The sequence below is a fragment of the Parasteatoda tepidariorum genome, chromosome 1 (assembly GCF_982258835.1).
Source record: "Parasteatoda tepidariorum strain Cologne lab strain chromosome 1, Ptep-v5.0, whole genome shotgun sequence".
NCBI lineage: Eukaryota > Metazoa > Arthropoda > Arachnida > Araneae > Theridiidae > Parasteatoda > Parasteatoda tepidariorum.
The window spans coordinates 10,626,758-10,653,858 of record NC_141755.1 but is presented as its reverse complement, the minus strand read 5'-3'; the positions used below and the strand labels follow the sequence as shown (position 1 = coordinate 10,653,858).

General features: G+C 27.7%; 1 protein-coding gene across 1 annotated transcript in view; it reads right to left on the bottom strand.

Moving 5' to 3' along the window:
• LOC107455277 (teneurin-m) overlaps window positions 1-27,101 on the bottom strand; it is a 467,942-nt gene that overhangs the window by 237,899 nt on the left and 202,942 nt on the right. The window contains exon 4 of the mRNA XM_016072782.4: window positions 4,557-4,651. The gene's annotated coding sequence lies outside the window, so the exon portion shown is untranslated. The remainder of the gene's footprint in view (window positions 1-4,556; window positions 4,652-27,101) is intronic.

Genomic DNA, 27,101 nt, shown 5'->3' with positions numbered 1-27,101 from the left:
CGAAAATGTAATAACATTAACTCATTTCTTAAAATTGTATTTTTTTTCTTAGTATATTTGATATTCATTTGTTACAAAATTTTGCCTACTAGCTAGCATCTTTTGTGAATTAAAAGTTTTATTAAATAAATTGTTAGATCAGTTAAAATAAATATTATCCAAAAAATTAACACAGAAATTCAAACATAAGAAAACTGTTTAAATCAATATTTGTTTTTTGATTATTAAATTTGGCTAAGAAATGAATTTATTTGCATTATTGATTTTTTCTATAAAAAAAATGTAAAATACTTCTCTAATTTACAATTCATGTTTATAATATTCACCTCTAATGTGATATTATAATTGTTTTCAATGCATGAAAATTCAAAATATAAGAGCATAAAAAGAGATTGCTTTCAGTTGACATGGGCTGAAATTTTCTTATTTTAATTTGTTCATTTTTTCTATCAATTCCCGTATTTAACACCATTTGATTCAAATGCGTGATGTTCTGTATTTAAATCCTGTAAAGGCTGTCCTTCAAATTTCTTATTTACTTTTCCAAAAATTTTGAATTCGGTGCTTCATTTTTATACCTAACTTCCCCGTACTTTTGCAATAACAAATGAAAATATAAGTCTTTATAAAAATAATTTTTAAAATAATATATTTTAAATTTAATTTGCGACTATTGTGAAGTATTCGTAGCAACTTTTGACTCGTTTGTACAAAACTTGTTTAAACTTGTTTGTTTCACAATTCAAACAACAAACACAATTTTAAAACAATAATATATTACTATTACTTTTTTAAATATTGTAAAAATTATTAAATTTTTGAAATTATGTAATAATTAAATTGTTCATTAATATTTATTCATAGAGCAATTTAGAAAAAAATTAAAATTTCATATGCTTCACAATTTCAAATTTAAAGATTAAAAGAAAAAAGAAACCGAATATTTTCAAGAGTCCCTTTATTCAAAATATATTACTAGCCTTAAAATTGCGGGCTGCGTGGGTAAAATGATGGTGAATTTTTTTAAACTTTTTTCTTAAATTTTACATTACATTTTGCATAAGACATTCTATAAAATACAGAAGCTACCGAAATATTTTTTTTCTTCGAAAAAGCGAGCTTGAATCCTTTTTAAATTATTAATACTACTGAAAATATTTAGCTTATATAACTTAGATTTTTACAAGACATCAAATTTATACGCTATAGGTATTACATTCCAAAATAAACTACCATAACACATGAATGAAAAAGTTAAGAGTTACTCAAGTTACTATTTTTGAACGAAAAGGTCCATAAAATAAATAACCTTCCTTCCTGGAGAGGTAAAAGAATGAACCTTAACGCAATATTTTACAGTCTTCCACCACAGCCCCTTAAGGCAAATAAAACACTCATCTAGAAGTATAGAAGGAGGAAATCTCGGAGAAAGGAAAGATGATACTTAAAAGAATGAATGAAACAAACAAGAGAATTCAGAGAACGGGAGAATAAAAGACAATTTCGTGAAATTTCGCGTTGTAAGACAATAAAACAGTCACCTAGTAGTTGCAGAGTCAGCCAACATTCTTACTCTGGGCGTAATTCTTTGGCGAGATCATTAGATGTGTGTTTGTGTCGCCAAACCAGCTCTACTCTCGTTTTGGCATTCCACTTCAGTTAGATGTGCAGTTTGCATAACATTAAAAGAGCCAAGGGAAATTGACTGACTTTCTTAGGTTGAAGTGGAGTAAGTAACTTCAGCGAAAGGTGGAGAATACGCTCGTTTTATCTCAAATAGAATTTTTTTTTGTTGTTTTCTTTAAAGGATTTGTGATTAAAGATAGCATTTTGATAAAATGTCCTATTTTATTTTTTATACTTAGAAACTGGAATACGTTAAAGTATTACTCTACGAGAGGCTTTCATTTGATTAATTTTATGTTTATAGCACAGTTTTCTTTAATTTCTTGAGTGAAAATTTAATCACAAAAGGTTATAACGATTTTGAATTTTTTTTAATGTATTTATGAACATGTACCTCTGAAATCTGTATTTCTACATTATCAATATTTTTCAATATCGAATTTTAAAATGAAAATACAGCGTAGATGTAAACTAAATAAAATAAATTACTGAATTAACTATGAAATCTAAATGAACTTAAAAATTATGAACTGAAAGTTAAAATTATATAGATTATTATCAAGCCATGTATTAAATTACTGTAACTTAAAATTGCTTGGATCAATTTCATTAGTGAAATGAAATAAGGCTCTTGAAAATTCTAATTTTATGCTTTTTGCTTTTTGTATTTCATAGGTTTTTTTTTGTATATTTCTAAAATATAACTAACCTCATCATTGCTTGTTGAAATGGCAATCATGTTATCAATTGGTTGATAATATTTTGTGTTCTAAATAAAAGGGTATTTGTCTTATCGAAACATTATCTTAACTTTAAAAATCTAAAATCGCTAAACTTTTACAAATACCCAAATCTGGATGTTCGCTAATTGCTATACCTCAAATGGTAAATACTTAAAGTCATAAAAGATCAAAATAATTAGATATTTTACCAAAAAATAATTCGTTTTATATTGTTTTTATCACTATATTTTGTTTCAAAGAGGGAAATTATTATAATTTTATCATTGAAATGCTTTCTTTAACAAAGAAATATAATTTTAAACCTTATTTTTTGTCATTTTTAATTTATTGAAATATATTTTTTGTCTCCATTTTAATTAGAAATAAAAAGAAATATGCGTTGTGAAAGTATTTAAACTAATACTTTATATTTTTTATTTTATATACTATATATTATACTTACTATATATTTTATATACTTAGAGATAAATAAATAATAAAACCACTTTATTTTAATTGTTTTTCTATGAATCACATATTTTTTTTCAAAATTGCAAAAATAATTTTAGATATGTTTTTTATGTATTTAGAAAATTCGAAACTCATACCTTCTTATAATTCAGTATTTATAAAAATAAATAACCATCGAAAAAGAAATAAATTTTTGACATTTAATTAAAATTTAGTTCATTTTTATAATTTATTTGAAAATGAAAAAAATATCTGCAAGTACGTGTTAATAATATAAAACATTTGACTTATGCCTAAGGAAAATAATTTTTCGTTCCATGAAGACTAAATCAACACTTTTTTATAGCTACACTATATCAATAACACTCATAATTTTTTTTTTAAATTCAACTGCATTCATTTACAATTACTTTTAAAAAAGAGTAATGTTATTTATTGACGTTACATATGTTAGTATGGCAAAAACAAATCTGGCAAAAGCCAAAATTGTCGACAGTTTTAAAGAGTTCTGGCGGATATCCATGCATAACAAACTGGAAAACCTCAGACGTATACAGAATGGTATGAAATGGACTTCTAGAAAGGGTCAGGGCCCACCTGAGGCTATCATACCAGTAAAGAAGAAGGATGTCAAAAATGTCTGCTAAATATCATTATTTATCACTTACAATGCCTAAAATCATTATATTGGGGAAAGTCGAATTTCTTTTTATATTTCTCATTTGTTATATATTTCTCTTTGTTATATTCCTCATTTACTTACGGCAATTGTAGACATTCAGTATACACAAATGGGTAATGGTGAGCTAATTTTTAAGTCATTAAATATTACTTTTTTTAACATATCATCATTTATCAATTACACCAGTGTTTCTCAAACTGTGGTACGCGTTATGCAAAATATCTTGCAGTAAAAGAAAATTTCAAAAAATTTCACTTAAAAACAAGGCTAGCCTTGAAAATTTACGATTACGTATTTTTCTATTGGCTATTTTCTTGCAGAGTTAACAGTTAATAATTAGTGGTGTCAATTAGTTCTATTTTGTGATTTTTAACTTTTGTGCAATTTTTGATAGTAAAAAATACATACATTTTTTTATTAGTGGTACACAGCGTTACGAAAAATTTAGATAGGGTGCACAAAAGTCATAAGTTTGAGAAACACTGAATTACACGAACAAGTTTTGGCAATTAATGTCAACTGATTTAAAAAATTGAATAAAAGTATTTGATAGACCTTAATATTTTTCATTTACTTCATCAAACTTCGACATTCTGCTTGCAATGATGCTGAAAGTTGAACAGTAATTTTTTTATTAAATATCAAGATTGGTTTTTGATGTGATTCTTGACATATGCCAAGCGAGGTCACCCGTCAATTGATTTTACAACATATTTAGTTAATTAATTCAACCGCCATTTTGTAGTGTATATAAATAAACATGTTTGAATTTTTCAAAACTATCTAACCTAAACTGAATTTTATTCAGATAGGCATTAAAAGCACTTATTTTCCCGAACATAAAGCACTTAAAGAGGGTGAATGAACAAACTCAGTTATTCATAATTAATTTCTAACGAGATATCCAAGCGATTAAATAGATCCATAATTTAGAAGTGATTTACTCTTCCCCTAATGTGTCAGCGAAATACATTTCGTCAGCAGAAACAGGGTTATAATTCTTTTTAAAATGTTTTAAAACATGCAACACAATATACTATAATTTATTTTATTACCTCTAAATCTCTTGAACTTGGCGAGATGGTAACATTACTAGCTTGTTTTGATCGCTGGATAATGTCTCCCAAAACAATGAATTGAAAAATTTTATCTGCAATTTAAAAAGAATTTTTATAATTATTATTAAACAGGCATTTTTATTCAACTAGGTATAAAAAATATATTGCTTAATGTATCGAATTATCTATGCAAATTTTACGAAATATTTAGCACTCTTGGATAACATTAATTTTATTTTAAATAATGCTTTTATCGCACTTTCTAATGTTTTTAACATATGGAGTAGTAAATTGAAATTTACGCTTAAAATATCATGGATATTGTGTAGTTTTGTTTATTTTGTGTTCACACGGAAGCTAAGTTAGCACACAAGCTTTAGGGAAAGTTTGAAATCTAATATAAATTGGTACAAATTGCTATTAAGGAAAATGTAACTATTAAGGTCGTCTGTCATTTTATATTGTAATTTATGTGTTGTTATGCTGTGCACACAGCTGAAACATTTGATGCTGCACACTTGAAACTCAAATTTTCTTTCGATGACGTCTTTTAATACGCTGCGGAACAATGCATTTATAGCTCTTATATAGACATTTTCTTCTTCTTCTGTACTACAGCCTGAGCCAAGGCCACCTCAATAAGTTTTCGTTATCTTGCCTTGATAGTTACCATTGTTTTATATCTTCTAGAACAGATCGCTTGGCGGTCTTCTTCGACGCTGTCTAGTGAACTGATGGGGGTCGGCCTCTCTTCTAGATTCCATCGGGCTTCAAAAAAAATCATTCATGCTAGTATATGTTAAGAATACAAAATTACATCTATTTCTAAGAATAGTTTACATTGAGAATGAATTTCAGAATTAGTTTATTTAAATATTTAGTCTTGTTTAGCTTTATTTATTTATTTTTGGTTTATAATAATTTTGACCTATGAAGTCAATAAATCTATTTCAAAATACTACGTTCTGAAAGAACTTTTTTTCAGTTAAATTATTTTAATATGTTTAAAATTTCTTCGGCTGTCTCATAAAAAGTAGAAAAAAATGCAAACTTATTTCAATATTCAAGTTTCTTTAAATAATTATCGTTCTGTCTTTTAAAGTTACGAAATTATTACTTTTTCCGTCAAATATTTAATACAATTGTTATAAAGAACATATTGTTCTGTTTTATTACAAAGATGTCTACTAATGATTTCTTTCCCCATTTAGGTTAAATATATCTACAGAATGATCATTACTCAGTCATTAACCATATTACTACAGCTAATGACAGCATCAGTCGTTGTTTTGACGACAAAGTATGTAATTTGCGAAGCATTGTTCATGTTCTATACTTATTGCATTTTATCAATCGATAAAACATTGAAAAAATAGGAAACACGTACTAAAAATATCCATAAGTATGTTAAAATTATAATTTAAAAGGATGATATTTTTTACATTTAAAAAACTTAGATACTTTTTTATTATAACTATTTAGTATTTTGTAAAATTTAAAATAAAAAGTTTAATTATTACTATTAATCATATAATATATTATAATATGATATGATATGATATGATATGATATGATGTGATGTGATGTAATATAATATAATATAATATAATATAATATAATATAATATAATATAATATAATATAATATAATATAATATAATATAATATAATATAATATAATATAATATAATATAATATAATATAAAATGATTGCCTGCAACAAATTAAATATAGCGTATAGTACTAATTAATGCGAATACTTATTAGGTATATATTATATTTGTAACGGCTGTTCGAGAAATAAAAGATAATTAAAAATATAACTTATAGGTAAGAAATATCTAGTTAAATGTTATTATTTTATTATAAAATCTATACACTTAACATTTTAAGAAAAATCTTGCTTCCGTAAGTATTTAAAAAATTCCCTTTAAAAATTTTAAATCAATGAAGGAATAGCTTGATCTTGAAGCTTTCTTTAATATGTGGGAAAAAAAGATATTCTGATTTTGAATTTCAAGTTTTGAAACCCCAATAGTTTTTATGCCTGATTTTATAACGTTAATGTGATATTCTTTTTAATAAGAAATTAAGACTGAATACAAATTCGGGGAAGGAAATTAAAATGAAACATTCAGTTTAATGTAATATATTTTAAAATATTCTTTATATGACAAATACGCAAATCAAAAAAAAAAAAAAAAAAAATTATAATTAGTGTATCAATTTATTTCCTTTCATATATTTAATTAATTCAAATTTGCGGGTTCGATTCCCGGCCCAGACACCGGATTTTCGGGATGCAGAAAATCCTCAGCGGCCATGTCTTATGATTATGAGGCATGTAAGAGATCCCTGGAGTGTCTCATTGGCTCTTGGCATTTCCTGCAAAATTAAATTCCTAGTGCACTTTAGCATCCAAATAAAGTCTCGGTGCTGCCATCTAGTGTGGCAGAAACTAGACGTCCAAATTAACACGACCAACGGTATCTCACACCATTGTGGTGGTCCTGAAAGAGTGGATACCACCTCTGGAGAACGCTCTAGGTCTGCTCATCGGCAAAACCAATTGTGCAGCACATTGGAAATAAAAAATAAAAAAAAAATTATAATTAATTTATTTTATTTTTATTTATTTTATTTTTCTTAAAAATATCACTATCTTGTACATCCAGATATATTTTTTAGATATGTAATAAATTTAGTATCATTCAAAAAAAATTTTCGGAAAAAAATAGAATGATGAAATTTGTTTCGTCAAAAAAGCGATAATAGTTATTTTGTCACTTCGACAAAATGTACACTCGGAGATATCAAGAAACTGTTTCGTCAAATACGAAGAATGTTTCGTGAAATTTATTTGAGTATCCATTTTTTACTGTGTGCGAACGATAGGAAATAGAGTTAAAATAAACTTATGGAAAATGATATTTATTTATTTTTTCGTAGAAAGCATCTAATTTTAAACCTCATCTAACTTTTCCGGATAGCGTTCATGATCCTATGCTTTAAATGTAATTGTTTATTATTTTTGTATGTCCTCTACCTGCATGAGGTTGATGTTTAATTATATACAGAATAAAATGCGGATAATTTAGGGGTTTAGAGCAGAAATAAAATTCAAGTATGATAAAAATATATATTTATAAATTTTGGGTCAAAACAAAGCATTGCATTATAACGGTATAGTATTTAAAAGTATCTAATTTTAAATATATTTCTATGAAACGTATCTTTCAGTCTGCAGCCATTTTATTCCGTAGATGGATTTTCTTTAAATTCATTTTGCTTTTAAAATTACATGAGCTCTTTCAAATAAGCCCATTATATGTATGTTTAACTTTATGCTGGTTGAGAAGAAAACTGTAAGGAAAAAAAAGTATGACGTCCACTATAACTTGGCTTCATTATACCACTCAAAAGAAAATTCCGAAACATGTGTATTCAGGGGCTTTTGTATATGGCGCCTTCTCGAAAGGCTTTTCCGACGGTTTTATTCAAAAAAAAATACGTGTTGCTTTCAGAACGTGGCTTGGAGCATTTCTGATGGAATTTCTTATTCATAACTTTTGACTCAATTTCAGCTTGTCAGCTTTAATAAAATGTTACACTTCTTCATTGGAATATTTTATATCCTGACGTACTTCACATGCAGAACCTTTAAGAACACCATGTTTACAGCCATGGCTTGCGGGGTGTGAAGTGGTGATTTAAATCATGTTTCTTGACGTGTTGAATAAGGCTTTTAGCAAGTGAAGGGTGAAAAATACACAGAGACCATATATCAAAATGCAAATGCCCATTTTTACATTCTCGGCATTTAACTGCATAGAGGCGGGACTGGGCCCCATTAGCATAAAATTAGAGGCGGTATTCCCCGATTTCTGGGGGCCCCGGGGATTCTTCCTTATATATACCATTACTAAAACGACGAGATAGCGCTGCAAAAGTTTCAAATTCGTGTTCCAAATGCAGCCCGTAACGGCCTTTAAGTTTCGCGTTTTTAACGAACCATTTCCCATTCTTGGCACGTTCACCCCCAAACCATGCTTGCTGGTTTATTCCGTAGTCTTAACGTACTAAGGGAAGCCTTGGGATTTTTAAAGGGGTGGTTAGAAAGAGAGCACGAGCTCTGTGCGAAGATTCTGGGTTCAGAATAAAATTTAACGATCTTCCAGAAGTTCTATAAGCACGCACGCGGATTATTACGCCCGGCTTACAGTGTATCACATAAAATGAGAGTAAAATTGTACTTCACGGAAAAGAATTGGGTACATTAATTATATTTATTCTTAAAACAACACATGAATGTAAAAATTTAATACGCATAAAATTAAATTGATGATTTCTTGTGAAATCAAGGGTATTTTGAAAAGTTTTAAGTTATTGCATAATTTTATACGAATGCTAATTTAATTCAGTGCTCATGAATACATTACCAATTATTAATGGTGCATGTTTGCATATTTAGTTCAAAATTGTTTTAAACTGTCTCAATTATTGAAATTGCTTTCAATACCTCATAGAAATCTATTCTAACATCATAATACTAAAATTAACTATGGTACATTGCTCTCATATATTCCTTCATAAATTATTAATGCTTGACAATTCATATCACCAATCAATCAGTATTTATATCAAACTTTCTAAGCTTTTTTTAAAATTATTACTCTCTCCATAAAAAGTAAAATGTTGAAACTAAAGCTCTCTCCTAAGCTATTAAAATACAAAATATTATAATAAAATCATGATTACCATTTAAAAATCATTATCATATATCAGGCATAGACAATTACTAGTGTTAAAAAAATGCTACTCAGTGTGTATAGAGCAAATCAAAAATTCATCAAAACGTTATATAACAAATATAAAAATGAACTAATTCCAATATTTATTGAATAATCCGTTTATGTAAAAGTTATAAATATAAGAAACCATGATAATCGAAACTTGTTAGTAGCAAAAAAGAGCCATACAATTTCTTGAAGATTTTCAATTGAAGATAAAAGAAAAAGTTAAAAAAAAATATATTTATATCATTACATTTTAATGCATGAATATTTTTATGTGTAGGTTTACTAATAAAAAAATATTTAATTTTGCGTCTAAATGATGCATTTTTTGTTACAAAATATTATCCCCTTTTGTGTCTTTTAGTCAAAATAATTTTCTATGTTAACCTTAAACTATTAAACAAAGTTGTTTCTTCAACGGAGTTTATTATTAGCTGAGTTCCAAAAGCTTCCTGTGGGAAATCTTTGATGAGGTTGACGCCCCCCTAGCACCAATAAAAGAAGCGAAAATTATGCCACCACTGTTTCGGCAACAGCTAATTTTGTGTGCTTTCTTGCGCCATCTATCGTTGTCAGAGGTGGGCTAGAATAAATGCCAAACCCAATTAATGGTGGTGAGGCTTTTACTGACAAAGACTAGTCCTTTGTTTTCAACGCTTCTTCTTGTTGACCCATCTTATTTTTCTCGCTCTTAGAGGCACTAAATTTCATCAGCGTCTTTTGTGATCCCGAAGACCTGAGATCCATTTCTTTTCGGAGATATACGGAAATAACGTTGTTTACTCTCGTTTTACTTTCTTAGTGGAAGTTGAGGTCAAAGCGTGGCAGAATTAAGCTTTGGAGGAATTTTAATCGACAAGTGGGGACACAAAGACTTCTGAATTTAATAAAATACCGTCTCCTTTGACAATGGCCGTGTCGTTCCCTCCAAATTGGCTGTAAAGGGAAGATAACTTATTACATTCTTTTTCCAATCAAGAATAAGTGGGTGTACTTAACTTGGTGATCTTTTCTAAGTAAATAACATTCCTCTTTTAAGCTTTTGAATAAAGCTTTCGTTTAAATAATGAATCTGGTACGGTAATGAGTTCTCTTAATTTTGGGAGTTATGCTTCTTTAATTAAAGAGATTTTCTTCACCATTTTTTTTCAAGAAATGAGTTATTTTTAGTTAATTCTTTGTAAATTGCTCATTAAAATTATGCTTTTTTTTTAAAATTACTTTTATCAAAATATTCATTAGTCTTTTTTTGTTCATAATCTTAAAGAATGAGATCAAATTATCTTTTTTCCTGCAATAAAGTTTTCAAGATATTGCATTTTTTAAAATATTAATTGAGTTTTTTTTTAGAAGAATGCGTTTTGGTTATATTACTTGGTAATGGGTAACATAAAAAAATTCCACTAATACAGTAAGTTGTATTAAATCTGAGTTGTGCCAGTCTTCATGCCCGATACATAATATTTGATAAGTTTGCGATATACAATATATATATATATATATATATATATATATATATATATATATATATATATATATATATATATATATATATATATATTCGATTCGATAATATTTATTCGATATTTTAATATCTGCCAAGGATAATTTAGAAGAAACGTCAGTGTTCGCAGTACCGGGCAAATATATACCGGGCAGTGTCACTGAACATCAAAGAAACATTGATGAAGGGCATACCGGGCAAATGTATAATGGTCAGTGGCATTTAACCAGTATATACTTCAGACATTTACCAAAGCGACTATGTAATTGTCATATATATATTGATATTGATCTTATTTTATGAGTTCTATATGCTTGCAGCTTAAACGCAGTATATAAAACTTACCAGTATACATTTGCCCGGTATGCCATTCATCAATGTCTTTTTAAGGTTCAGTGACACTGCCCGGTATATATTTGCTCGGTACTCCGAACACTGACGTTTTTTCTAAACTATCCTTAGCAGATATTAAAATATCGAATAAATATTATAATATCAAAGAATAAATTAATATCAAATCGGATATAACAAACATTTCGGACATTCAGCAAAGCGACTGTGTGATTGTTGGCATTCACCCCGGGGAAAGTCTTCAAGTCATGTAACTGATAGAAATTAAATGTATCCTATTCGATGGTAAAAACACCGTGCGTCTTTTCTTTAAAATAATAGAATCAGAGATAAGAATTTACAAGTAAAATGAACTATTATTATGTCTATGTTCTTCGAGAAAACTGAGAAAATGCTTTATTTATATTCATGTAAAAATGTTATACATCAACGCTAGTTTTAGTAGTCTTCGTAAAGGCTCTTAAAAAAACCCAAACACTTCCGCTTTTTTTTGCAGCAACATATTACTATCTAAAATTCCATAATCCCAAACAGTTCAACAAAAACATCTCAATCAAAATCGAAAACAAATGTTCGTCAAGAAAGAAATATTGCAAATAAAAAATGATGAATAACTGTGGGGAAAAACGAAAAATAGGAAGATATATTTGTTTGTAAGTCGTTTCGCATTAGACTGTTTTTATATCTTGCATATTACATATAAGAACTGGGCGTGCATGGGTATTGTCTGAGGAAATCTTATCAAAATGAAAGAAACACATTTTTGTGCTCATAAATATCGTTACATATTTCTCTTCTAGAAGTGCACGGGCCTCTTATCATGTAAAGAGCCCTCTAGTGAGGAAAATAAATTTCAAAAAGAGAAGAGTTGGCGGGAATTGTAGGCTTCGCATTGCAGAAAAATGGAAGAAAGATCTTCCAGGCGGAAACTGCCAAAAGGAAATGCAAAAGAGGAAAGGGTGTTTCGGATATAGATATATAGGAGAACAGATACCAAAGGAAAGCAAAATGAATTATTAATAGAAAAGGTTACTACGTCCCGGGTGAAATGGTGCATGCGAAATTTTTCTGAAAGGAGTGGATGGGGGGGAGGAGGAGAAGTATGAAGAATTTTCACTTGGCTACGTTTCTGAAAGTTTGCGCCAGCTAACAGATTCGATTTTTCAAAAATTTGAGCCACTTCGCCGTTCTGAGTATTTTACGATTTTAATACAATTTATTTCCTGAGATTTTAAAGATATACCTGTTTGAAGATCATCGCTCTTCTTTTTTTGAATATTTCGTACTGTTTAAACACACTAATGAGTTTAGTCGGGGTATTTATATGTTTAGTAAGCAATTTTTCACATTAACTGTATATGCAGTTTAAATCGTCACTCTCATTTATTTAAGGAAGCGAAATGAGCTAGCTCAATTTTGTTTTTATGTTTTGTGTTTTCATAGGGAATTGTATTTAGCAAAACAATAAAAAAATTTAAAGTCCGAAATTAAAATGATTTAAAATTATACAATGTTTTCTACGTTGTAAAAAATTACAAATCAAGTTAGGGTAAAAAGTATTGGTATGTTGGGTGCCGATACTTTTACTATAAAATTCATTTTTACAATAAAAATTTACAGAACAAATAATCTGATTGACCGTAATTTTTATACACTAGTATTTACTAAAATCATTAGTATTGACACTAGTATTAACTGAAAGTATTTAAAAATCATTGAATTATAATAATTGAATAAATAGTACTGTAAATGTTAAACTGCAAAATTTTATTTTAAAAGTGGATTTTACGATAAAATGACATTTAGGGATGATAGTACTTTTTGCCGGAAATTGATTAAGGGTTTCTTACTGTGTAAGAACACGTATCCAAATAATTGTTCTTTGAAAGCAACTTTATCTGAAACTTAAAACTATTTTTTAACTATAATTTTCTCTAAACATTTATCTAATCTCATTGTTGTAATATTGTCGTTTGAGACAGATATTAAGAAACAAGTAAAAAATCCAGAACATTCCAAATGTACTTGAAAGATTTCATTAAGTGCTATGGTTTAAGAGAACGAATATAAAACTCAATATTTTTTTTAAAAAGAAATGAAAAAAAATTAAATTTGTAGAAAAAAATTATATGTTAGTTGAAACTTGAAAATAAAAAGCAGCAACAGTATTTCTTTTATAAAACCAGTTTACCAGTGAATATTTTCAATTCCATACACCATCATAAAATTAAAAGAAAAGTTCAAAAATTAAAATTAAAAGAAAATGGAAAGATTCATGAAATGAAAAGAAAATAAATCATAAATACAAACTCCGTTTTACGATGGATCTCATATTGAACACGGGGAAGAAAATTCTGGTAAAATTACCATATTGTATGGTAAGCATATTTCTGGTAAAAGAAATCATAAAAAACAAAAAGGTACGCTGCTTAAGACATTCAATTAGTATTTTCTTTCATTCATTTAGTAACGGTTTATCGGAAGTTCTGGTTTTCAAAATTATAATTCAAATTACTATACAATTAGTAAAAAATACATAACTGAAAAAAATAACAGAACAGTGTCTTGCTTTAAGGTATCTTCATAAAGCTACCAGATTTTACCACATCTACAAAAGTTTATCGCTTATTATTAAACCATATTTTATTGTTAATTTTCCAAAATTATTGCCAGAGCTATGAATTAAAAACTACTAAACCTTTCGGTGTTCCCATGGAGTCAGAAACTTGGGACATTTTGCCGTATTCTAGTTGTTTTCACCTCATTTTTATCTCAGTGAAGAAACACTCAATATTATTCTTAATTTCAAAATCCTTTAAAAAGTTTTTTTTTTTTAATTCTGAGCATTATTCCTTGTTTTATCAAACCAGCCTTACAAAAAAATTGCGAAAGTGGCATAAAATTAAATCATTCTGTATTGATTTTATGAATTTGATTAATGATGCTTTAAAAAATCTAGAATTTATAGAAGAAACAATGAATATCGCATTTTTAAAGCGATATTGATAGTATATTGAATCGAAAATGTTTAAAAACTTACATAAATATCAATCTTAAATTAATTGAAGAACTATTATCGCATATATTTTATGAAAACAGGAATTCCGTCCTTTAGAAGTTTCAGTCTAATGTTTAACTGCCAAAGATATTCAATCCCCTCTTACTTTGAAAACCTTTGAAATACGATGAAATGATTTCATTTGCATACATGGTTATAGCATTAAAAGTGTACCTTCTAAAAAATGAAATTCTACTCCAACATGTAAAAAGTTCTAAGAACTCAATCCGATTTCAGTACATTTTCTTCCTCGAATTCGAAACCAGTCTCGTTTTATTTGGAAAGAGAAAAATTTCGGAAAACATTTCACGTTAAAATATAAAACACCTTCAGAGGAATGGTAAAAAAAAAATATCTATATATCCTGCAAACCTATCATTCTTGTCATGTCCGGAACGTGACTAAAAATCCCCTTTTTTACCCCATGGAAATCCCACGGGAAGATTCCTATCTAAGAAAGCTCAAGACCCAATCGATAATGGATTTGGAACACCCCTTTTCTATGGTTGCTCCAACGTTCTCCGTCCCCCTTTTCAGTTCTTCACCCCCCTTGAGAGGCAGCACGCCTGTTTTGAGTTTGAACACATAGGAAAAATTGAGAAATTTGAGATTGGAGATGAAAGCTTCTCTTGGACACAGCTTTGATTCTGGCGGAATGGGGATAAAATTTTATTTGGAAAATGATTTAAAGTGTTCTTATTTTCTGCTATATTTTAGTATATTTAGTGTTATCCTACTTTAAAAAAGTAGCCAATATTCATTTGAACTTAGTAATTATTTTTAAACTAAGTGTAATATTTTGCTGGATATTTTTTATACTTTTGTCTTAGGTTCCAAGAAAGCTTTAGCGATCAAATTTTGAAATATTTAGCATAAGATGTATTGATTTTATTTTTATTTTTTTAATTTTGATAAATGTTTTATGTACATTAATATTTGGGATATTTTTTTCTTGAAATTCTTGAGGGTAAAATGCAATAAATATTACTTAGAAACTAATTTTTTAGCTTAAATCCATCGAAATCATTATTTTTGAATTTTGTTCGATTTATAATGTTTCCACAAATTGAACTTTGGAAATAGCGTGGACAATTCAAAAAATGTAGCAGCAAAACTCAGATCTAAATTTTAATCTGAAATAATTATTAAGTTTAAATGTAATTCACGGTGAAATTTTTTGAGTAAATTAATTATTTTGTTGAGTAAAAAGGATTAACATAAATAGCATATATTTATGTTAGCATATATAAATACCTTATATAAATAGTATATATAAATACCTTAAAAAATTTTTTCTCAAACCAAAAAAAAAAAGCGATTTTGAAAGTTCATAATGTTATCTGCGGCAGTGTTACATCAGTAGAGTCTATAAGTTTACAAATAAAGACAAGAGTATAAAGTTTAAATAGAACGGTTACTTTATAATATATCATATTTTACTCTGTGAAAAAAGTTTAGAAAATGCAATTTAGTGTTTCGGTGCTTGTTCAAAATTGTAGAGAACGAAATCGCAATATTATTCTTTTCAGAAAATAGATTAAAGTAAATATTTATCCACCCTTAAAATAAATTTTCAAGTAATTATGCAATATCTTAGGTTTTCAGGAAATTCCTATAACTTGTATCCTAAACGATTTTAAAAATTTTTTTCAATTAGCCATCAATTTTTTCAACTAGCCACGATTCCGGGACACGGGGACATGAAACAAGCACCCGTTGCGACGCACGCGTCACCTATTAATATACACAGCAAAACGGCCCCTTTACTTGAAAAACTACCCTCATATGTATTGTGGTTAATGATTTCTTTTTCTATCCCAGTATGTGAAAGAGTATATTTTTTTATTCCTTTTGAAATCTTATTCCATTTTCAATATTAGCAATTGTTAATTATTGTGTTACTTATAAGTCTCATTACAAGTAATAAATACAACTCAAATATTAAAGAAAATTGTACTTGTTTGCCGATGCTGCAGTTTCAAAAGGCTGAAAATAAACTTTAAGTAATATGTTTTTAAGCAAATGTATTTGTGAAAAAAGAACTGAAAACCTAGCAGGCCAGTTTGATTGAGATTATTTTTTTCAATTGTTCTACCTGTTCCAATTTCTACCTGTAGAATCCTTCATTTGTATTTACTAGACCATTTTAGTCTATATCAAATTACGTTAATTAGTGTCTACTTATTAACCTTCTGGACATAATGAATTCAATTGAAATTGTAAAATCATAACTGATTTACGATTCTGCTGTTTTAAAAAGCTGAAATTATTCCTTAAGTAGTATACATAATTAATGTATTTGTAAATGTTGAAAAAAATACTGATAAGCCATGTGAATACTTTCTTTGCCTCTATTGTAAAAATTCTACATATGAATTTGCTTATTTTTATTTTCTACATTACTTCAGTACATATCGATAAACGTAAATTAATGTTACATATTAGTCTCTTTGAAGATAGTTGCAGTTTTAAAAATAACTGAAATTTTTCTTTAAATAATATATATCCAAATATATGTATTTGTAAAAGTGGATTTTAAAAACATACTGGTAAATAAAATAAGAATTGTTTTCCTCTACTGCAAAAAAAATTTCCTATATATTTTCTTACTTTTATTCTCCAGTCCATTTCATTATATACATCGATTAAAGTCAATTAATAATTTCATGTTAATCTTCTTACGGATAATTAATCCAATTGAAATTATAAAAAATATATTTAATTTGCGATGCTACAATTAAAAAAAATGAAATTGTTCATTAAATAACATATAACCAAATATATGTATTTGCAAAAGTAGATTTGAAAAACATTCTAGCAAATCTAGTAAAAATTGTTTCCTTCTGATGCAAAAATTCTACCTATAGAATGGTTTATTTTTATTCTCTAGTGTATTTCAGTATACATCGATTACCCCTAATTAATGCTTTTCCCCCGAAGCAACTGTATAACTTAATCGCAAAGAAAATCCCTAACAATAAGCCTCCGTTGTGAAACACCTTACGAAACTCCTCTTAAGCTCCAGTAAACGCGCTTTGACCTTATCTTTCTTTTTAAAGACAACAAATCTAACTTAATCATTATTCACCTCACAACATCGAAAAGCTCCAGGACACAGGAAATCACGCGGCTCAAATAAAAGCTCAAAACTAGGAGGCAAGAAATACAAGCCTTTTAATGTTTGCTTGTTTGCGTTTTCTAGATCGCAAGATCGAGTTTGAATAGAAATTTTGCTGCGAACCTTATGTGTTTTGTTTTTAGATTTTATTTATTTCTATTTACTGTTGTATTTTGCATCTTCACTAGAAAGAGTTTCTTTGTTGAGTGGGGTTTTATGTAAATTAAATTTGGGCAAATTTTTAGAAAATTTTAATTTTTATAGTGAGAAAAGTAATTGATATTTTAATTATCTATTTACTACTATACAAGGAATAAAATTTATAAATAAAACTTTTTCAGATAGATTGTTTTTCTTTTTTTCTTTTTAAACTTATGTAGATATATAAATCATAATTATTTCGAACAATTTAAAAATTGCATCCGAATATGCATAGAGATATTACCTTTCTTACTGTGGATTAAATATGAAAATTGATACGCAATAATGTTGGAAACTACTATTAATATTAAAATATAGTATAGTGACCAAACTTAGGAGCTAACACACTTGATAACTTTCGATTTAAGGAACAGATTTTTAAGTACTAGGATTTAATCGTCATAGTTCGAAGACCTAAGATTACATATGCTAATTAGTTAGCACATATGAGGATATTAATTTAAACACCAGACTCAAAATCGTACTTTATCTGAATGAACAAGAATTTTTTTGTTGACTAATTTAGACGTTTAACCCTCAAACCATGGGTGGCAGCCGTAATGTGGAAAATATGGTTCCAGGAGAGTGGAAAAAAGTTTGGTCCCTTTTATGTTAGTTTTATTTTTGATCATATCAAAGGAGATGCAGTTACAAATCTTTATTTTTCAAGCACTATTCAACTTAATTTCTTCAAAATTTGAATTTTGTATTTAAAATAAGGTAAATTTAATTAGAGTAAAATGCTTTATTCTTTACGATCAAAATGCTTTCAACCATTTGTAAATGAAAGAAAAAAAATACTAAATGTAATAAAATAATAAAATATTAAAAATAATAATAATAAATACTTACTCATACTGCTACTTATTTTCACTCATAATACTACTTATACTAACTAACGGTTTTTTCCGTAAGCCCTAGCCATTGAGTTGTAGAAATTTCATATTTAGAATTGATAAGGGAAAAAAATATTTATGTGTGTTTGTTTATTATATTTGTTTCTTTATTTGCTGATTTTTTGCTTTATCCTAAACTTTCAAGACGAATATATTAGTTTTGAAATTAATCTTGAGGGTAATATATATGTTTTTGAATAATCCGTATTTGATTGTTTGTTGTTTGAATAAAAAGAAATAATCACAATTCAACACATATTTAAATTAGAAAATATTTTGCCACTTTTATCTGTTTCCAATTTGAAGAAGTGATTATGACAGTTATCTCATAACCAAATATTTGAACATCATTTAGCATACTTCTTTCGTTCAATGAGTAATTTGATTGTTTGATTTTTAATGTAACTTCATTCCTGTTGCCATCAGAAAGAAGAAAATTCAACTCTTAAATCCGGAGTTACATTTTTCTCCACAGATCATTCCAGAAATGCGTTTAGTATTACGTTAAGTATCGAAGTTTGAATTTAAACGAATGGAATTGAGCAATTTCTTAACTCAGTGTCGTGATAGCTGTAAGTCATTATAGCAAGTTATTATTCAGCCAGAAAACGTTTGATGCTTGAGCATAGTTTTTTAATTAACAAAATTTTATTAATGATTCCAATGGTATTTACAACATAAAAAAATTAAAAAAATAATTATTTTTGTCTTAATACTTCATACATTACAGTTTTCAATATTTAAAATTTTAAAGTATGCTTTTTAGGCTTAAGATAAATGATATTTTTTTGTCTTTTGAAAACAGCTGAACTTGCGTTAATCCAATATTAACATTTGAGATTATGATGAGAAAAAAAACGAATTATACAAATTTTATTAAAAATAAAACTAAAACTAAGTAAATGTTTAAAAGAACTCATCCGCTTGATATGAAGAGAAATAAATAAACGTGCACAACTTTAAATCAGTTTTTAGGTGAAAATTGTAGGAAAATAAAGCTACGTGTTCTATGAAAAAACTTCCCTGTTTTCAACGTTGTTTTTATTCTCTTACGCAATCTCAATTCAATGAAACATCACTTCTTGTATAAAACAAATAAAAGGCAAAATAAAAAGAAAGTGTATTAAAATAAACTAGCTTTTTTATCATCGTATTTACATCAATCAGCGAGGGCTTTTCTTTTCCCATTCATGGGGCTCATCTTTTTTATATCCTCCAAGTCTTGCTACAACATTATCATCACACCAAACTGCTTTATATCTAGATTGCCCCTAGGGATCCATTGGCGCCCTCATGGATAAATAGGTGCGCCCCTGCTGCCCTGATCCAACGGGGCAATCGATGTGCAATGACCTGTTACCGTATGTGGTCCATGTGAAATTGAGTCCTTTTTTTTCTATGGACTCCGGACTTGGAAACAAATGGAGAAAAATGGGGGAGATTGTTTGCAGATGGTGAAATGAAATGAATCAGCTCTGAATGTTTGTTTGGAATTGTACGATGGAGATTTCCGTAAAAGATATTGAAATGCGATCTGAAGTTTTATTCCTGAGTTGAATTAAAGAAATAAAATTGTTTATGATTTAATTGAATGCATACAGTCAAATTTCTTTTTCAAATGCAAAAGTTAAAACATAGTATGTTGAATACCCATTACTGAAAAATATTTCTTGTTTATAAAAAGTTGTGGATGGATTTTTAATAAATATTAACAGGTTTGATAAAACAAATGACTAAGTTTTATGTAACAATTTAAAATAATATTTTTGAACAATATTTAAGTGATACTGATGTTTAAATGTCAAATGGAACTGATGAGAAAACTTTGTCAGTTTGTAATTTAGTTCAGCTTACTACTAATACTAATTTTATCACCTTTATAGTACTAATTTTATCACCTTTTATTTAATTGTTGTAATATTTAATTATCACCTTTTATTTAATTGTTAATAGAGTTTTGAATTTCTATGAAAATTTTTTTGATTCATTTAAAGGATATAAGTTGTTTAAATTTAAGATTATCAGGGAAGGTAACCTTTCATCACAATTATATTATTTAAAAATTAATAAAATTAATTAATTTTTCCGATTGTTAAGAAAATTATTATTTGAATTGGAACGCAAGAAATGTAACGTTGTGTTGTATTGAACAGAATAAAGACAGTTGTTTTTGAAGCCAGAATTCATTTTTTCCATTTATTATTTTTTCCGTTAATTTTTCAACTTTTAAACAGTAGATCTAAAACGCTTTAATTTACTACCTCTCACAAACTATTTTCAAACATAATTTATAACTTATTTTAAAAATATTATAGGCGGAAATTGTCTCTTTTTTGTTGAAAAATATTTAAACATTAATGCGCTGCTTATAATATTCCATATATTAATGTGTTCTGCGGACGCATTAATAAAGTAAATTTTATAGCAAAAATAAATGAAAAAATAGTATTAATGTATAATATTTTTAATTTTTAACACATTTACTACATCGATGTTTTAAATTGTTAAATTATAATTTTTATCAATATTTATTATAAATATTCAAGTTGTTTTATCATTATTCAGTTTGATACAAAAGTATAAAAATTTTTAATAATTCAAAAAACTTCAGAACACGTTTATTTCAATTTTAAAAATGAATTTCGGATCTCTTTAAGCAATGTGCCAAACAACATAAGTAACAAAGAAATTATAACTTTTTAGAGTAATTAATTTTGCAAACCAATTCATATTTATTTTTAAAAAAAATTTGAATTTCAGATTTGATCAATCCACTTGACCTATTTAAAATTAATTATTAATCACCATACTTCCAAGACAAATCCTTATAATTTAGAGAACCACTTCCCGGAACTTAGCAAAAATATCAAATGCAATTCCTATAAATTTGAAACTGAAACTACTTGCCAATTTAAATTCTCTTTTATTACCCTACAGGGAGTACTGTTAAGCATCCGAAGCCTTATACAACAATAGCAAAGAATCAAAGACAAAAGACAAATGCTTCTGAAGTTTCAGTTCGGTGGTTGCCATGCCAAGGAAGCCATTCTTCACCTTTGATGGCTCCCTAGGGATAGACCACAGCGCTGGATCAACGTCAAAACCCATGACGTTAAATAGTGACGTCCATCTACATCTCCACCTTGAGGTTGTCCTTTCTTGGATGGAATGAAAGGCAAATGATAGATAATCAAAGATAAAGCAAACTAATCTTCTGTATCTTGTTCTTTTCGAGCCACGTATCCTCAATACTTAGGTATATAATGTAAAATATATTTAATCGACGAATTTAGTAACTTTGATTTAGCAGTTTTATTTATTAAAAGGGTAAGAAAACTATCGATGAGAAAAAAAAAGCATGATCGAAGCACTGATATCTGTTAGATTGTTAGATTTTTATTTTATATTAATGCTTCAAATTAACAGCTAACTCAAGCGGTGAGGTAAATGTATTAAATTACAATTAGAAGAAAATTGCTCTCATATAATAATCATTTGTTATTGTATACATTGTACAGTCCGCAAAAAAAAAAACGAATCACCCTGAATAACTTTCGTTCTAATGATCGGATTTTCACGAACTAAGTGTCAATCTTAATGGTTCCTGGGGGTGACCTCAAATATGTTAATTAATTAGTGCTAACTATTAATTAAGTTACGAAATCAGACACAAAAACGTACTTTCTCTGAATAAACATATAATTTTTTTTACATATTTGGAATCTAGACCCTTAAATTAGTGGGGGTAGACAAAATTTTAAAAAAATTGGGTGGTAAATTGGGCCGCAATAAAGGTTTATATATTTGGCGATAGTCCAGAAAATCGCCAAAAAAAGTCGCCTGCGCAAATAAATATTTTAAGATAACCCATTGACTAATTCAAAAGAGGAGTGCTTAATTTTACTAGGTTGCTACGCAACCAAACTCTGATAGTAAAAAAATTGAAATAATGTTCAGTGATTGCTCGGAGGGGCTTAATTTATTGTTAATAGAAAATATCTCGAAGTTTCCAGGCCATAAACAATTTTTTTAGGGGATTTCTGTCCAAAAAGCAAAAAAAATATTATTTTAATCTCCTTTGAAAAGTAAATTTGAATCGATTTATAAATTATTTATGATAGTTTTTAGAATTTAAATACATTAACTTTTTATCTGATATTATTTAGATTACACTGCTTTTACTATATTTATTCGAGGATTTTATACTAAAATAAAATGAGCATAACTTGTTATAGCTATATACAAAATTTTAGGGATAATCATTTTTACAGTTTTAATCGAGTCTTCTAGGCAAGAAAGTTTGAAGGAAAAAAAAAGTGCTTGAAAAATAAAATAGAGATTGTATAATAATTCTAATGCACATTCACAAGGCTTTCTATAATTTACGATATTTCTTTTTTCTATAACTCAAGGAATTGCTGAATGTTTAGTGGCATTTTAAAAAGATTGAAATATGTTATGTTTAAGAATAAGATATTGAAATAATATGTTGCAAATTGTAGGATTCATTTTTTAAAAAATCGCTTCATTCTACTAGATATTTAGGTTACATAGTTTCCTTTGGATAAAGATAATTAGCAAATAGCATCCTCATGTTTCGATACATTCTGAAACTTATACGTTCGCAAATTCACCATAAAATGTCACACAGCATATTCTTCAATTACGATAAGCTACATTTACCACCAAATACTGCTACTATGGTTATTTTTGCTTTCTTATATATATCTGATGATCTCTTTTTAAACAGAGCTCGTAAGATCCTTAAGATACTGAAATGGGGGCACAAAAACTTAAGAGATAAAATATTTAATTTCATTAACTCAAAATATCTGGTGTCAAAATGTTAATTTTTAAGTTAAATATAACTTTTACAATATTGATGTTCTTACATTTTCAAAGACCATATGAATCCTGATAAAATATTAAAATGCATATGTTTACTTTAACTAGTGTAAAATCCTTATCAAAATAATGATCAAGACCCAAATGTAAAACAGTATAATTGACGATAAAAACTCAACTGGCTTCAAAACATATGAAGAGGGAAGTAAAAGTCGACATGTTTCGAGTTTTCAAATATAATCGCCCATTCTCAAGACTTGTCAGGCTTGGATAACTTGTGACTTTTATTATTGGACGCTCAAAACATGTCTATTTTTATTATCATCTATTATTTTTTTAAATCAATGAAGTTTTTATATTTTCGATTCAGTTTCTTGGGATTATCCATTTAGTTACACAACATATTAAATTATTTCACTCGATATTAAAATAAGTTTTACATATGTTATAGGCACAGGTTCTTAGATTGAAAAAATAATAATTCTCTACTTTGTAAAAAAATTAATGCAGTAAGAAAATTTTTTTTTTTTGCTGCAAGCCTTAACATTTTAGTTTAAGGTCATAAAAAAATTCCGTTTGCAATTGAAATTTCAAAAGTCGAATGTGAAAATGGAATGTCCCCTAGTACCAGGAATCGAAATTAAATAGTAACAAGGAGAACTTTTTTAAACAAGTTAGCGTTTCCGTCCTACTCGAAGTTGTTTGAAATGGTATTTTTTATATATCGATTCCAAAGTTTATTCTACATATATTTCAGGGTATACTTTCGGAGTATTTCGATCGAGTTTATTTTTACACCCTTATTTGCTTAAAATTATTAAATAATTTACTTAAAATAAATTATTCAAGCTACATGATTTAATCCATTTATAGTATAATAATAAACGGAGCTTCCGACGCATATCCTTAACCTTAATACTGCTATCATTAAATAAATGGAATAAGCTTAGATAAATAATAAAAGTTAATTTTTCCCTCGTGTAATTTTCAAGGAATAATATGTTTTGATCAAACAGATTTCATTCTGGAAATAGCGAAATTATTGAGTAGGTCCCTTGGAGCAATATCATTCTTATCCTCTTTTGACGAAATATAGGAAAAATTAGTTTTCACAGTTTCTGTAAAAAGTATGTTAGCCTACTTGCCACGTTTTTTTAAAAAAATTTTTTATTAAAATAAGGTCGGAAATTGGGTACTGTGTGCACAACTTCGGAATCCTTACAAATTTCAATTTTTAGTATTTCCTGATTAACAAAATAAGGCATTTTCCTGATTACAAATTATACTACAATAATATCTTGGAAATCATGCTAAAGTAAAAAATTAAACTAAATAGTTTAGTATATTATCAGAAAAAAAAATCTATTTGGTATCATAAAGAGTAAAAGATATAATGAAATAATTAGTGAATCACACGTGGTCAGATAATTAAAAATTTAATTTCACAACTAAGATAGTAGGACGACATTTAAGATACTGAGATATTTTAAGATACTAAAAAAATTGGCTACGTATTCCACAGCTTTTTATGTTCGGTATCTTTATCCTCTTTGTAGTGACTTATAAAACATCAACACTATTTTAGATAATCTAAGTTGAAGTCACAAGAAACAAAAAAAAAAGACAATCAATAATTTATATTCCTTTTTCAAAAAAAATAAATAGTATGCTAAGTAAATGATCAGCTGTTTTGCATTAAATAATTTTAAACAGCTGAATGTTTTTAATTTCTTAGCAAGGTTTTATTCTTAGCTAGCAGACAATAATTCTTGAAATAAAACTTGGCTATAATTTGAAAAGGAAACCTAAATTAAAGAAAATCTAAATTAAAGTTCTAAAAAAATTATTAGTATATTAATGAAGAAATAATAAGCGTAAAATGGAAAAGAATAAGAATTTTAAAATGTTAAAATTTTATTAAATAGTTGGTAAAATAGTTCTGCGATACACTTCCGGAAATTTCTTTTAAGATTAGGATGATATAGGGTAAACCAACAAATGGAAGAGCATTTCATAGATATTTCTTAGAAATAAGATTTTAAACGTTTTAATTTAGATTGATTGGTAAGAGTAGCTTACTATCTAACAATAGGAAGTCCTCTAACAATGCATTTAGTTATCTGGTCTTTGAGTCTTCTCTGGAAAAAGTTTTGAATTTGTTAGTATCTGTTCAACGCCTTGTTTCTTTGACAAAATTATAAGGTCAGTGTTTGTTGTTATCCGTTTAAACTACAATTAATTGCATATAATAATGCTTTTTCTTTTCATTGTGAAAAAAAGAATTCAAAATATGGTCATTGAAGTTACGTTTTATTTATTTTAAGCAGCATAACATAAGCAAGTACTGAGATTAGGGGGTGTTTATTAACTGGATTACAGAACGATGAAAAACCAATGTATAAACAAGTGTTCCTTTACTGGGATTTTTTCAAGTTAATGAAAATAAAAGAAAATTTTTAATTTTCTTGTACCTTTTGTCATATTATAAATCAAAATTATGTTAAAAATAGAAAAAAAACAACTTCTAACCAGTGAAGGAACAGGCATGTTCCTTCACTGAGAATAGATTTCCCAGTGAATGAATAGTATGTGTGAAATATGATTTTACTTGGATAATTAGTAGTTCAGCGACATAGAGGACTCCTAAAATTCAGTTAAATGTTGTATGAATAGTTCCTATAACTATTTCATTTAAATATGCAAATTTAATTGCTAAATTTATTTAAAGAATTATAATAATAATTAATTTATTATTTATCTTTATAAATGTAGTGATTAGTTATAACATCATACCTTAGACTCCTTAATAAACTATGTTTATTAACTAAATATAACAACTAAATATAATAATAAAAGCTTGAATGGAATCTTTGCAGAATTTTGTGCCAATAATTAGCTAAATTATTATCCTATTGCCGTCTTTAATGTCCTAACGGCAACTGGTAGGAAAAATCCATTTAAAGACAATTATCTACGTGAAAAATGGGTGAAGTTTTTTTAAGGTGACATCCACCGATAACTCAGTGCAATGCGAAGATAATTTCAAAAGGCAAAACTTCCCTTAGAGAATAATATTCGAAATACTGGTTTTAAGAACTTCAGAGAATCTTTAGGAGGGAAGTAGCCCTGGCATCCTTTTATAAAGTGATTGCATTTACAATGCGAATGAAACAAGAGTTGAATACTGCCCTTAAACGGGAAAAATCTGCGGCCTTAAAAATTATAAGGATTTATATTCTAAAGTACCTAGAAAAAAAAAGTACCTCCATTGGTAGTTTTTCCTTACAGAAGAATTCGTAGAGATATTACAGAATCAGTCCCTGCTACATATTTCATTGGAAAAAGCTATTCAAGAAATGAAACGATGACCGCAGCAGCATTTTACAAATATATTGCAAATGTTTCTACCCATGGCTAATTAAAAATGCAATCGAATTCCTAATTTTGCTTCTTCTGGATAGGTATAAATCTCATATCAATTTGAAACTGAGCAAGTTTTGTTCCTCAAAACAAATTTTCTGGTTTAGTTTTCTACGTAATTCTCGGAAATCTCGTTAGATCTTGAAAACAAAAGAATTGTAAAACAATATGTCTAGAAAATTTTACATCCATTTTTAAATAAGATTTGAGGCATCAACTGATGAAGCTAAAATGCTTTTATGAAATGCGATATTTTTTCATTCGATGTAGAAAACGTTGACTGTAACAAATGCATGCAAAACAGACACCAAGAGTTAATGAGTAAGACAACTTTTCAACAAAACACATGCTTCG